We start from the raw sequence: 15294 nt of genomic DNA, 5'->3' as shown, positions 1-15294 counted from the left end.
GCCTACCTACATCACTGTAACCACCTCCTAACGGAATCTTCCTGCTTTCACTCTTGCCAAACAGATACTTTTGAGTTCTCTACTCAAAAAACCCTGCAATGGTTTCCCATCTCACAGAGTAAGAAGTCCAAGTCGCTGGATTGTCTACAAAGTCCCTACAACATTGCCCTCTCACGCTCTAACTTGCTGATCACAGCTACTACTCGTCTGCTTGTAATTTCTTGAATATTCCAGGCATACTTTTACCTCTCTCCCCCTTATTCTCTTCTTCTTCAGAAATGTCTTGAGCCTTTTCTAACTCAATCCTATGTAAAACTACAAGTACCACCAACCTCCCACCCCAATTCAAAGTAAAAAAGTTTGTACTTGTCTATCTCCCTAAATTATTTTTCTCCATAATATTTAACATCATCTGCCATCTCTGTATTTCATTTGTCTATCCACATATACAAACATTATGCACACACATAAAAGAAATTGAAGCCCTATGACGGCTAATTTTTTTCCTTGATTGTTCATTTCATATCACCAGGTAAAACAAAGCCTGATATACAGCAAGTGCTCAGTTAAGTACTTGCTGAATGAATGGCAGGAAAAGAATACCATGGTGTTAGTAGATACTTAGTTGAAATGATTTGCAGCATATTATAAATATTTATGTAAATATGTGAATTTATTCTAATTTACTACTTGATTTTCCTCTGGGAACTATTCACCAAAATACTGCTTATAGATTAAGCTTTGAGCATACAGACAACCTTTAATTTATTAGCAATTTATCTTTGTAAGGTTTACTTAAGTTATTCAGAATGAGGTGGTAGTGACTGAGGAATGATAGGACAGAGTCTTAAATCTATTTTCCTTCTCTTTTCACTCCTCCCAAAGCAATGACTCCCCATCTTCCTATGACTGTATAGTTTCAGACCTTTTCCCTTTCTCAGGGAATAGGTCTCATCCGGACTTATGAGCCCCTACCCTAGGGTAAGGCCAGAAATGGAAACTAGGCGTGTGATACAGAGCTACTGAGATCACTGGCAGCAATTAGAGGAGAGCCCAGGCAAGAGAAACTGCTGTAGAGGAACCTGGAGAGGGCAACATTTCTTAATCCAAATACTTTTAAGTTAGAGGCTCCTTGAATTTTAAAAGTCAACACCAAATGACACCAACTCCTTCCCTTTCCTCTTTTAAAATATACCATGCTGACGGACAGAGTGATACTTTATATAGCTTTTTAAACGAAAACCTGAACTTTTAATTTTATTATGATTTCAAGCATACAACAAAGTTTGGGGGGGAGGGGTAATGAATGAGCAAGTACCCATCACCTAGTTGTGTTGAAACTTAATCTTTTACCAAATCAGCTTTAGATTTAAAGACAGTACATTTATGGTTCAAAACCCTTGGGCCCTTCCTAGATCCTTTATTCCTCTCTAATTTTCCAGAGGTAACTTTTAATTCTGATTTGTCACTTACCATTCCCAGGTATATTTTTATACTTTTGCTACATATTCCATGATTTCCAGAAAAAAATATTGTATATTTTTGCATATGTTAAAACTATATAAATGGTATATTATATCCTGGCTGTCACTTAACAGCTGTTTGACTTTAAGCAAGTTACTGACATCTCTCTGCCTCAATTTGCTCTCTAGAAAATGGGGAAAATGGGGATAAGCCTACTGGCTTATAGAGTTGTTGCGAGGATGAAATGAGTTAATGTACTGTACATCACTTAGAAAAGTAGTGTCTATCAGTGTTAGTAATTATATAAAGTTGCAAAAGGACCCGCGACTGTGTATATATGTTTGTGTATTAGTTTTTAACTAACTGTAAGCAGAACAAATTAATATTTAAAATATTTTATAATAGGATTTACCTAGATACATGATTTTCATAAAGGCAATTGGAGTCTGCAAAATTTATCAATGCAATTATGGACACATTATCTTTGTTTTGATATGGAATTATTTTTATAATAGTCTCTAGGTAAAAAAAAATCAAGAAAACATCAAAATTGTAATGCCCTACATATTATGCTAAATCTACTCAATTTCTTTCAAGAGCCTTTTTAATATTTAAAAATATCTATATTTTGAAGATTAATTGATATATTTAAGTGATACATAAACAGAAGAATTAGATCTAAAGAGCATTTACTAGGTTCCATGTAATGGGCTAGATGTTTTACACAAGATCTGTCTTTTAATCCATGTGAAATATCTTCATGGACAAAATTTAGAAGACTTACCACAGGTACTTTGTTTAAACATCTATACAGGGTATGGTAAAAATAGGTTTACAGTTGTGAGTACGCAAAACAGTTTATTCTTGTATTATTTATTAACTATTGTATTACTTTCTATATGAACAACTTGCCCCACCCTATACTTCTGGGGAAGAGTTAAAAATTACTACAAAAACGAACATTTAAGCCGGCAAAGGGCATAAATGTAAACTGCATAAATTTTATCAACGCAATAGTGTTGAAACATTTGTTTCACCTAGAGTTTGGCAAATATCTGTGTCTAAAAGGTTAACTGAAAGCAACAATTTAAATGTAACATAAAGGATTCAACTCTCTCCCCCCGCCCCTCCCCCCTCCAACCCCCCAAACCGGGGAGTACCAACCTAGGCAGTGAAAGGGAAGATTCAAGTTCTACTTTTCTTCTCTCCTAAAGCGAGAACTTTGAAATGGAACCTTTGCTTTTGTTTCATTTATTCCCCAGTAAAATATTCACATGTATGAGTTAATCCTTCCCTGGCCCCAGTAGAAAATGTAGTGGGAAACCAAGCTATAACTTGCATTAACCAACAAAAGAAAAACCTAGCCATGCTCAGTCCTTTCCTTAAAGGAGAAGGGGCCCTACCACCGTTCACCCTACATTCTGTCCTCGGCCCAAGCAAGACATGAGCACCTGCCAAGCTGGGCGCTGAAAGAATAATGGTCCAACTTTTCGAACGCAATCTGGGGAAGAGACGCAGTTTATTTCCTGAGGAGCGCAAGAAGGGAGCCGAAAAGGTCCTCTCAGGAAGGGATGCATGAGCTTTGGGGCCGTCTCCTCCGCCCGCAGGAGAATTCAAAAATCCGCTTGCTTCAGAGACCCTTGGGAGCAGCAGACTCTGGTCGCGGCCAGCCTCCGGCCTGGGCGAAGCAGGCAGTGTTTACACCTGTCACGAGGGAGGAGGAGGGAGAAAAAGGGAGCCCCAGCAAAGCCCCAAACTTCTCCGCAGCTCCCGGGAGGGAGCGGCCGGCGCGGAGCTGTGGGCAGGTGGAAGCGGAGGGACAGGGCGAGCCGGCGGCGGCCGGGGAGGTGACGACGACTCTCACTTCCCCGGCCGGTGCCTGGGGTGGCAAAGGAGGAAGCTGTACGCTTCGGGCGCCGCCGCCGGCTTCCCCGCACCCGCCGCGGAAGAGGGCAGAGCCCAAGCCCGGAGCCCGCAGGCCCGCAGAGCCAGCACCTCCCCGCAGCGCCCGGCTCCGCGGCAGACAGGTGCCCCTTGCCCCGGCGAGGGTCTGGCGGGTGGGCTGGGTCCCCTCACCCTCTTCCCCCCAAGCGTAGCTGGGGGGAGAGGAGCAGTGGCGCTTACCTGGCTCGTCCGGGGCGGCCGCGATGGGCATGGCTCAGGGGGCCGGGGAGGAACTGGCTCCCCGGGGAAGGACTGGCTATTCCGACGCGGAGCTGGTGAGAGCGGAAGGCAATCTACTCACAGCCCTGTCAGCGAAGCAGCGCCATGGACGCCCACCCGGAGTTTCAGCGCTGCCGCGGAACCCCCATCCCATTACCCTCCGCCCTCTTCCGCCGCCGCCGCCGCCGCCGCCGCCGCCTGCACCTCCTCCTCCGCGGAGACCCCCCGCCCACTCCACACACTCTCCCATCATGCAGCGCGGGAACCGCTGCTGCCTAACGTCACTTCCGGGCGCAGGTGACTAGGTCGGGGCCGGACGCTGGTGGGTGCCGGGGAGGCGCGTGGGAGGGAAACTCCAAGGGAGTTAGTGTCACAGAACGCTGCCCCGCGCAGGCGCCGTCGCGCAGAGCGCCGGCCGCCATTTTGGGTGAGGGCAAGTTGCCCTATTCTCTACTTCCTGGGGAGTCGCGGAGTCGTTCGAGGTCGGGAAAAAGCGGCGACGTCCTTCCGCCCTCCGCCGCCCGCCGAGGCAGCGCTCGGGGCGAGGGACAGGTGCTTCTTTAGCCGATTAACATCGAGGTTCAGCTCAGGACGAGTTAAGTCTCTGGCTCGCCAAATAAAATGACTAAGGTTTTGAAATACCGAATCATCTCGTTAAAAAGCAAAGTGGAGCACTGATCAGCTTGTCCTTTTCGCCCCGAAAAACGACTTTCTCACTCACTAAGTCTCTTCCTCTTTTAAATTCCGTATGACAGAAGAGGAAGCTGATGTTTCACAAAGAAAGAAGAGATGGTTAGACGTGAAACTTACGAGGGGAAGAAAGAGGGGACAGTCGCCGCCGAACTGACAAATCGTCTTGGAGACCCACCACCACGGAAACGGGATTTTGTTAACGGATGGAGGCTGCGGTCTTTTTTTTTTTTTTTTTTTAACCGATGCTGCGGGAGAATATCCGATGAAACTAGAGACATCAAATAAACTTCTGCGTTTCTCTAACAGGTCCTAACAGATTCTTTTTCTATCATCAGTCTTGAGCAGTTGTTTATAAGTCCCCCCCCCCCCCACCCCCCGCGTTGATCGGGAATAGTCAGGACGCCGCCACGGTGCAAACCAGAGTGCAAGGCTGCGAGGACTATGGTCACCGTCCGGGGCGATGAGCCCGGGGCTCCTACCCTGCGAATCGCGAGCCCTTCTCACACTTGCCATGCCTGCAACGGTAATCGGGATAATTTAAAATATTCCCAAACAGCAAAGCTCAACGGCTACCCAGAGAAACAGGATGAAAAACACCCCGCTTGAGCCACCGGGAGGTGTCCACCCCTTTGAGCGGAGGGAGTTCACAAATCGGGGAAGAGAAGGACAAAAGCAGTTCATCATGGTTTAGCCCTGTCTCTGCAATGTTCTAGGCAGATGAACGTGGAGCGCTAAAATAGACCCGCGTTTGTCTCTACGGCTCATTCGCTGTCAGATATGCGTAGACTACATAATTTTACATCGGAGTACCACCAATTGCTTCGTGGCCGTGCTGGATTTTTGGTTATCGTTAAAGCGAGAATAATCTACTATAGTATATGGCTTGTCAAATTTATTCCTATTGTATTTCGCCCCCTGCTGGTTTTAGCTGCATGATTGAATATACATATATATGTTAGTATAAGTTTATTACCAAAGAAGGAAGGAAAGAAAACTGTGTTTGTGTGTGTGTGTAGAAACTGGAAATTAATTATTTTAGATGAACACATGCCTGTTTTTATTTGATAGCTCTACTCAATAGAAATATCAGGATAATAAGAACATATGACAAAATCTTAAAGCTGAACCTATATCAAGAAAATGTTTAAAGTGAAATAATTTAACATCAGAACATTCAAAGGAAAACCCTGCTTTCTGAAAAAAATATCTTCCTGATTTCATACATAACATGGGATTATGATTTTTTTTCAGGTAAATGCAGAAACTAATTCTGTTCACTAAGGACAATTAAGAAATCAGAGTCCAACCTTGTACATAGAACTATTTAGCCAGCTGACTTGTGAGTGCAATCAACCAATTGTAATTGGTAATCCTACCATAATTCTGAAGATAGCATTTCAATGCTTGTGAAATTGTATTGCAAAAGCAAAGTCTTTATCTCTGAATGTTTTTAAGATGATGAATCTGTGGGAAACATACTATATTCATTGCATTTGGGTCCAATGATAGTATTGTTTTTGTTTACCTTTTAAAAATTATGACCATAACTACATTAGCTAAGATTTTGTATCAAGAAAAGAAAAAATAAATGACCAGTTATCATTTGTTGTATTTACCTTGTTTTTTTTCTCCTGTGCAGAATTTTTATAAAGTTGTAGTCATCATATAAGTTGATTTTGTATCCTTTTGTTCACTTACTAGTATGTTATAAGTATTTCCTACTATTGCTTAACATTTTATAAAACCTTAATTTTACTTTCCTACATAGTTCCAATGGAGTAGATAGACTGATTTATCCATTATCCTACTCATAGATATTTTCCACTATTATAAATAATATTTTGATGAACATTTTTCGAATGTGGCTTTGTCTGATTTTAGGGATTTCTTCTCAATATAAAAATGGTTGAGCCAAAAGGCTATATTTTACTGGTACTTCATCATCTCAGAGAGGGTAAGTAATTTATACAAAGTTACTAGACCACAGATTCTCAACTCTACTAGGACAAGTAACTACTGTGTTTAGCACATGTAACTCTTTGAGAATATGGTCAAAGATTTGTCCCTTTCTGCAGAAAATGCTCATCCTCCAGGTGCTCAAATTTCTTAAACCTAAATCTCATTAATGGAAGAGAGTCTATAAATGCCAGCTTAAGAAACCCTGTACCAGAAGATCTATAAGGTCCTTTCCATATTTAAATATTTTCCTATGATTTTATTTTATAACCCAGTAAACACTTTTTAGTGGATAAATAGTGATATAGTCATAGATGCATTACTATTCAGCACACTTAAACTAGAGCTGTAGGTATCAATCTGATTAGATGATAAAAAGTGAATTTTCTGAATGAATAAATATGAATTTTATAATGAATGTTACTTTAAAACTAAGTCAATACTTTATTACTTATGGATATGCATTTTATAGTAAAGTATAAAAATATGGACTGGCATGATATATACAAATTCATTATGGACTAGTATGAAATGGGTCAAAAAGTATTAAATAAGATTTATCTGTAATTGCAATGTTTTATATCTTTAAAAGATCTGATGTAAATGTGACAAACCTTTTATATTTTTTCCAGCTTTATTAAGATATATTTGGCAAATAATTACATACATTTAAGGTGTAAAACTTGATGTTTTGATTAAACCATTTACAGTTAATTCTAGGTGGAGGGTATATGGATGTTTGTTATATAATTATGTGCCATGTTCTATATTCATTTTTTTTCATGGTTAAAAATATAACTTTTCCAGGACCAGTTAGTTTAAAACTATGAATTGTGAAAAAAAATAAATAAAACTATGAATTGTGAACAGGGACCTAGAGATAGTTCTTGATTATGCTAATGCTAATATATTAGATTTGCAGAATATTTCAAAGTGCCTTTAAGTATATTGTATCTTCTGATTCTCACACAGATTCCTATAGAGCCAATTAATGCCATTTTACAGAAGATGTGGCCACATATTTTGAGATTTGTACAAGATCAAAAAGTTAGAAATAGAATTAGGACTAGAACTGTGACCTCTTGATTCATAGCCCCACCCTCCTATATCATCTGGCCTTCTCACTCTACAGAAGAGGAATATTATGGTCCCTCAGTTTCTTCATGGGTAAAAGAAAATTTGCCTCATTTTGTCATTTAATATGCTTTTCCATTTCCTTTATGTTTGAATTATTTTCTAATGGAGTTTTTTTCTTCTTACAATGAGTAAGGTTAATAAATGGAACAAGCTTTCACTATAATCTAAAGTACCATGCATACAGAATTGAAGCCATTGAAAATTTGCTGTAAAAAGTTTAGCAGCATGGGAAACCATGTAGTCCAAAAGTAGTCTCTCCCCCCAGTTTAAAAAATATATATATTTTTATTGATTTCAGAGAGGAATGGAGAGGGAGATAGAAACATCAATGATGAGAAAGAATCATTGACTGGCTGCCTCCTGCATGCCCCACACTGGGGATCGAGCCTGCAACCCTGGCATGTGCCCTGACCAAGAATCAAATCATGACCGCCTGGTTCATAGGTCGATGTTCAACCACTGAGCCACGCCAGCTGGGCCTCCCAGTTTTACAGGTAAGATTCATAATGTCCTAAGAGGTTAAATGACAATGATGTCCTCAGTCATCCAGTTGGATTCTTGAGAACTAGAAACCAGATTTCATGTTCCTAATACAGAGTAAATTCCATTTTTACTCCACATTACTTCTTGTTTGATACAATCTTCTCTTTTTTCGACAAAGCACATAAGAAACCAAAACTATTTGGGAACCAAATAAACTTGTTTTCTATATACTCAGCTGGCTATGACCATAATATAAGATGTGCTGAAGATAAACATTCATGCTAGGTATAAATTGTGTTAATCACATGGAATAACAGTATAAAAAGAAACTTGTTTTATAACAACAATACAATTAAACTTTTTTGTTGCTAATGTTTTTGTTGCTGGTTTGATGGGGACTTCCCCATTTTATACTTGGTGAAACAACAGAGATTTTGTTTCTTAATCATTCCCACTGGTCTTTGTAGGACTTGCTTATCAAGTCTATTGCATAAATAATGAAAATTACAATTTAATGTTTTGATACTTTCTGGATTACTGGATAGCTAGAACATTCTGGACAGATATTCAAAATGTCAGGACAGTATAGACCTTTCCAAAGATAAAGTTTTAAAGGATAGGCTCCTGGTGGTAGAAATTCAAATTAATACATAACATTTAAAGTAAGGACCCTGAAGACATTTCCTAAATGTAGAGGAAGAAAGGCTCATACCTAAATTTGACTCCTCATTAGTTGGCTTTATTAACATGTTGAAATGACCATCACAGAAGTCATTGGCTAATTAAATGTGCTACTTAAAAAATAACTAGAGCTACATTCATTATTCAATATGATAGCTACTAACCACATGTGGTTGTTTAGCATTCAGAACTTGTATAGTCTATATTGAGATGTGCCACAGGATTTTGAAGACCTAGTTCAAAAATTAATTTAATAATTTAAAGCTATTGATTACATTTTAAAATATGTTAGATATATTTGATTAAATAAAGATTTTGAAATTAACTTCTTCTGTTTCTTTTCATTCAGAAAAAATGTAGCTACTAGAATATTTTACATCACATAGTAGTTCAAATTCTATTTCTATTGGACAATGCTGAACTAGAGTATTACCTTTGTGGAAAACTTAGGTCTGTTTTTAACTTTGTGTGTTAGTGGGATCCAGAGAAATGTGGCAGAGATAGTTTCATGCAAATTATACTTGCACGAGGGCAGAGATTTCTGTCTGTCTTATCCATTTCCATGTTCCCAACTTCAAGAACATTGCCTGGCACATGGTAGATGAAATAATATTTGTTGAAGATATAACATTTTCTTAAACCAATGGACTCTTTCTAAAAAAAATTGAATAGTTAATTGTTACTAGCTTTTATGAGGCTTTGCTATTTATCATGTTCCTAAATGGTTTTATAGTTATTCCTATTCTTGATTACTTTTGTAATTTGTCTTTTAAAATTAATGAACAATTATGCACTTGGCATTGTGCTGAGGGACTGTAAAGAAATAGGCCTTGGTTCTTGCCCATAAACAAAAGATTTTACAGTTTAGTTAGGGAGACAAGACTAATATACTTGAAACAACTACAACATTGAAACTTCTGATTCTATAAAATGGAGAACAATTAAATGCTGAGGTGCGTATGACTAACAAAGAAACGGGGGTTCAGAGAAGAGGAAGATCTGCTGTCATAGTTGGGAGAAGCTTCACTTCAGATATGGGTTTGCCCTCGTGTATCTGATCGGTTCTACTGGAGGGGTACTTCTCCAGACTCCTCCGTGCCCAGTGCCTGAGGCCTGCCCCTCCACGCACCAGCCCTTCCTTCCTAGGGTGTTCAGCGAGCATCTCTCAACACTATGCTACTTAGTGAAGTGTGGTTCGTGTAAGTAGTTTTCTCATGCTGTAACTCCTGAATTATCTCTAGGATCTTCTACATTACTGGAAGAACTTGAGTACAATCCTCTCATTGATATTTCTCAGGGTCCTACCATGTTTTGTCCTCCATGTTTTTAATATGTTGCATGACCCCCCACTCCAAAGCATGTTTCTGTGACCCTCATGGCTATCCTTTCTTCACCTCATTGGTCAGGTCAGGTAGCAGCAGCCCCATGAAAACCGTCAGTGGAAACCTCCCTGTGCTCCTGAAAACTCCTACCCATGCAATGCTGCTAAGCCAGTAGATGCTCCCTGCGCCCAGCCAATGCTCCTTCAAGTCTGCCCCATCTCACTCCTGACCTGCATTGAAGCTCAGTGCTTGCAACCAGGCTTGGGATGCCGGCATTCTGACGACTGCTCCTGTTGTCACTAAGAGAAACAGCTTGGTACACGGAGAGAGAATTCCATTTACAGTGGGGTATACTCAGGTCAGGACCTTAGCAACATCACAGCCCCCTGCGCAGAACTTCCCTCAGCTGTAAAAATCAAGACAGAGCCCTTGTCTCAGAGCTGCTATCCAGATGAGATGAACTACTGTGTGTAAGAGATTCCAACACAGAGCCTGGTGGTGGTCCTTTAATGGAAAATCCTCCTGCCACTCAACTGACCTGTCCCCCCAGACCAGTAATAACTGAACTGTCCCCCTAGACCAGTAATTCAAAACCAGGGTTGATTTCCCCCTCTCCCACCACACTCCTACCCCAGGATATTTGGTAATGTCTGGAGGAACTTTTGGATGTCACAGCTTGGGTGGGGGTGTAACTGGCATGGAGGAGGCTGAGGCCAGGGAAGCCACTATGGCTTCTACAATGCAGAGGGTGACCTCCACAAGAAAGAATTATTCAGCCCAAGACATCAGTAGTGCTGAGGTTGAGAAACACTCAACTGCCAGGTGCTTCTGTACTGTCTCAGGTAATTCTGTCCACTGGGGTCACGACTCCTGAGTCCTTCAAGTGTCTGCCACTGCTCCCCAAACGCTTAAAATCAATCCAGGAACCAAATTGCCACACCAGCTTTCCAGAGAACTCCCTACTGCCAGTTTGGATCTCTGCTGGCGTGTTAGAGCTGAGAGACAATAATTCCAGTGTACTAGCCTCTGGGCCCATATTAAGTGCACCAGACCCTTAATTCTTATTGCTCTGTGGATCCCATGAAGTAAACATTGCTGTAATGCTTTTCCTTTAAGGAAATCAGACCAGATTTCTCCCAGAACAGGGCATGAGAGACTTGTGCAGGGACTCTGCTGGGACCTTCCTATTCAACAAGGTGCCAGGATCTTTGCCTCCATTAATACTATGAAGATGAGAATCACTCCTTTTAGGTGAGCTAGTCAGCCCAAAGCTAAGGACTCAGAAGCACACAGCATCCCTGGGAGCTGGCTCTCACTTCTTTCCACACATTTATTCCTGCTGGGACCCTGTCTTAGAATATTTTGCCTCATCCAACCTGGTGTACATTACTTTTGCTCCCCACTTCCCAGACTGAAAGGCAAAGGCAACTGGACACAATGAGCTTCCTGATGTGATGTAACGTGAAGTACAGAGACCACAGATGAAATAGGCAGATCACAGCAGTACAGAGAAGGCAGAAGTACACAGTGTTCATGCCAAATATAGTTAACCTGAATCTAAATTAGCCTCTAAATCTACCTTCCAGGTGACAGGAAATACTGGAGGAACAAGTTAAACAGGATTACAAAGAAACAGTCATACCGATCCAGTACTTAGATTATTCCACAAAACAAAAAATGTTCAAAAGGGATATTCTAGATTAAAATAGGTTTAAGATAAGTAACAACCAAATGCCATGTGTGGTTCTTTATAGGATCCTTATTTGAATAAACCAGTTATAAAAGACATTTGGGGGATAATTGAGGAAATCTGAATATGGACTGACATTAAATGCTCTTGAGAAATGACTATTACATTTTTAAGGTAAATAATGAAATTATTAATATGTATGAGAACATCTTTACTGTTTAGAGGTGACTAAAGTGTGATGATGTGTGTAATTTATTTTAAAATGGTTCAACACCCCCCCCTCCATAAACCTGAGATAAAGCAAATATGGCAAAGTCTAGCAATTATTGAACCAAATGTAGGTGGTTGATACTTGTTTGTTGTATTATTCTTTCTACTCTTTTGCTCTTTCGAATAATGCGAAGGGAAAGAAAAGACTACTGAAAAATACCCGACTGTACAGATGAGGTCTGGCTCTCCCTTACCCTTATTTCCAAACTCCTGCATTCCCTAGGCAATCACTGTCAGGCACACATTTCCGATTCTGGAGCAGCTTGAGTAAACAGTGACCTTGTAAAGGGTTTTAAAGATGTAGAAAGGGGAAAACGAACACGGACTGCCACTTCCAAATCAATTGTAATCAGTTTAAACCCTCTAATATGCACAAATACAGTGGAATTACAAGTCTGCTCGACAAGGAGTTCTCTAATGCAGTGCTAGCAGGAGAACCGCGGGAATTACATTATCATTGGTAGTGCACTATTTAAGCGGCAGTACCTGCTGAAGCCCTCTCTGTGGCTTTCCAGTGCTGTTTCCTCTACTTGGAGTGCCCTTCCTGCTTCTTACAGTGAACAATTGTCTCTTTCTTTCTTTCTTTCTTTCTTTCTTTTTTTTTTTAAGAGAGCTCAGCATCTGAACCCCTTTTCTATGTATAGGAAAATCGTCAACTTATGAATCTTTGCCTTCCTCTCGTGTAAAAGCTCAAAGTGCCAGTGTGGGGAATTAAATTCAGCTGCAGAAAAAAAAATTTTTTTGCCACTCTTTACATTTGAGATGGGGTTTGTCTTGCTCTTCTTTGAGTACTTGCTAGCGGGTGGCTTGATTTGCCCAATAGCATGGGTGGAAGTGGTGCTGTGTACCTTTTCAGGCTGAGCGTTAAGAGGTCTGGAGCTTCTACCTTTGCTGCTTAAAATGCTCCCTCTTGGAAGAGAGATACCATGTGAAAGGTACAGCTTCCCTGAGGGCACCACACTGAGGGAAGCCCAGTCGACATGATGAGGACCCTAGGGAGGAAAACCGGCCTGCTCGAGTTCCATCTCTTTCTCAGTCTCATTCCCCCCTCAACCAAGTAATGCTCCACCAGTCAACCCCGGCTGATTAAGTAGAAAAGAAATTTATTGAAATGATGCTAAGTAACTCACAGAAGAATATTAGGTAGCTGGCTGAGCTCCCAGCCCACAGCCAGCCATATTGAGTGAGCCAGATGAGCCTTCAGATGATTTTAGACTCAGCAGACACCACTTGGAGCAGGACTGTCCAGTTGAGCCCAGTCAACCTATAGAAGCCGGAGATATAATAATGGTTGTCGATGGTAAGCCACTCAGTTTTGGGGGTGGTAGTTATCCCACAAAGAAAGCTAGGCAGATACTTTCCTAGCTTCTTTTGCCGCTAAGTGTAGCATGTGACCTAGGCCTTGCTAAGCAGATGCCTCTCCCAAGACGTTGAATTAGGAACCAATGACACACAGAAACAAGAACAACAGAGAACTTTCCCGATAGTGATGGTAGCAATTGCAGCCGGACTGAACTGAGGCAGCAGGAACTAGCTGCTGTTTAATGTTCAGGGCCAGTGGCACTGACTATACCATGGCATGATTCTCTCTGGCATGATTTTGGGAGATGCTTTGGGAGATGTTTCTGTCTGTGTGGACTCTGAACCTGGTTCTTGAGTCATCCAGGCAATTCTGAGCTACCTAATATAATGTTTAATAAATTTCTTTAATAGTTAATTCAACGAATGACAATTTCTGTTACTTATGATTAAGAACTCTGATACATACATACTCCTCAAACTAGCTGGCTTTGGTTTTTTTTTTTTTTTCCCTTAAGATAAAATTCAAAGCTTAAGAAAAATTCCTCCTGGACACCTTCACAGACATCTTCTCAGTATTCTACCCCTTCCCCCATTTTTTTTTTTTTGTGCTCTTCTTTTAAGCCCTTGACGTGCCTTGTGTGTATGTATAATAATTCTCTTATCATATCCATTGTAATTTTCAATTTCATAAACTATCTCTAGTGCCTAGTGTAGTGTTCATCTAACATTTGTTGGATGAATCATTGAATAAATGAAATTTGGTATATTTATAACAGTTCTGGACACAAATAGACATCATTTCAAAAAAAATTTTTTTACCACTCATATAATTGTCAAAATAGAGCAAATTTTAGAGTATTGCTTTTATAAAATACTACTGTAAATTCTTTGGCTATTACTGATAATCATCTTAATGGATTCCTTCTCATCCTAGTAACTGTTCCCCTTTTATGCACTGCCAGAGAAATTTCCATTTTTATCCCCATGATTACTTTTATTCTTTTTTTATGTAAAAATGTTGAGAGTGTGGGTTTAAAAATCCATTTACTGATATTCCCTAGAGTATTTAAATATTTGAAAGGAGGAGTTGTATAAGAAAAATCATTTTAGAAGAAAAGAGATGATAGATACATATCATAGAGCTTCTAGTCCCATGTTTAGTGAAGTCATGGCAAACACATTCTTCTCATTTGAGTTAAAGGTGAGTAAAACTATTTGTATGGTCAAAATCCAGCTATGATGAAGGATTCTCCCATGGCAACAGGGTCTCCAGGCGTGGGCAGTGGCGACTGTGTCATGCAAAGTTCCACAGGTGAGAGTGAGACCTGCACCAAGAATTAAGACCTACCTGCTAAGACAAGGGATCATTTGTTTTCTTTTGGCTATTAGCTTATTAAGCCCTAACAACACTAACACATTGTGGACCAGTAGTTTTATTGCTAGCTTTACCCAGTGGCCAGATAAGTTTCTATTGAACGAGTACAACAACGTTTCACATAAATGTTAAAGGCACGCTTTAAAATTAAATACCCATTGCATTTTGAAGTTATTTATTACATGGTCTTACAATCTAATATCTTTTTAAAGTATGATACTTTGTAAAGCACTGTGTAATATGAAGTGGAACGAAACAAAGCTGGCAAATTCTCGTGATCCGTCCGCAATGTGTTAAGTAGTGTTTCAAGGCTCGATCTCAGGTGCTGAGGGCGTATACAGATGAATCAGATACTCCCTGTCCTCCAGGAGTTTGCAAATTGGTACCAGGTCCATACAAAGATTTTGCATGTTTTATGTACTTTTCTGTATGTTTTATAATCTCGTAAGACAATTGCTAAAAAAAAATAACAGCCTCTCCCTCAAGGATCTATGTGAGATCTAGGTGAGATGCTGCAAATAAAGTATTAAATACAGGGCTTAGGATATAATAAGTTCCAGCAAATGTCAGCTGTGACTGATGTGGTGATTCCATGGGTGTTGTATACCTACCGATGGAGAGACAGAACCAATCTCTTCCTGCCATATCAACGGCATGGAGTTTAAGATGGACAACTGATGCCAAGAAGAGGATGGCATACCTCGAGTACTGTGGCTCATCTCAGGACTCCTGAGCCTGGGTGAAGTGGATCCGTGTTC

At 40.4% G+C, this 15294-nt stretch overlaps 1 protein-coding gene across 3 annotated transcripts in view; it reads right to left on the bottom strand.

Moving 5' to 3' along the window:
- Nucleotides 1–3813, bottom strand: part of AFTPH (aftiphilin) — a 68280-nt gene extending 64467 nt beyond the window's left edge. Inside the window, exon 1 of one of the 3 annotated variants that reach the window (XR_013814619.1) lies at nt 3589–3812. The gene's annotated coding sequence lies outside the window, so the exon portion shown is untranslated. Of the gene's footprint in view, nt 1–3588 lie in introns of all 3 variants that reach the window. The other 2 variants (XM_079791857.1, XM_079791856.1) reach the window with 2 other exon arrangements.
- Between the last annotated feature and the right edge of the window lie 11481 nt (nt 3814–15294).

Source organism: Cnephaeus nilssonii (assembly GCF_951640355.1).
Source record: "Cnephaeus nilssonii genome assembly, chromosome: 15".
NCBI lineage: Eukaryota > Metazoa > Chordata > Mammalia > Chiroptera > Vespertilionidae > Cnephaeus > Cnephaeus nilssonii.
This window is presented reverse-complemented; position numbering and strand designations above follow the sequence as displayed.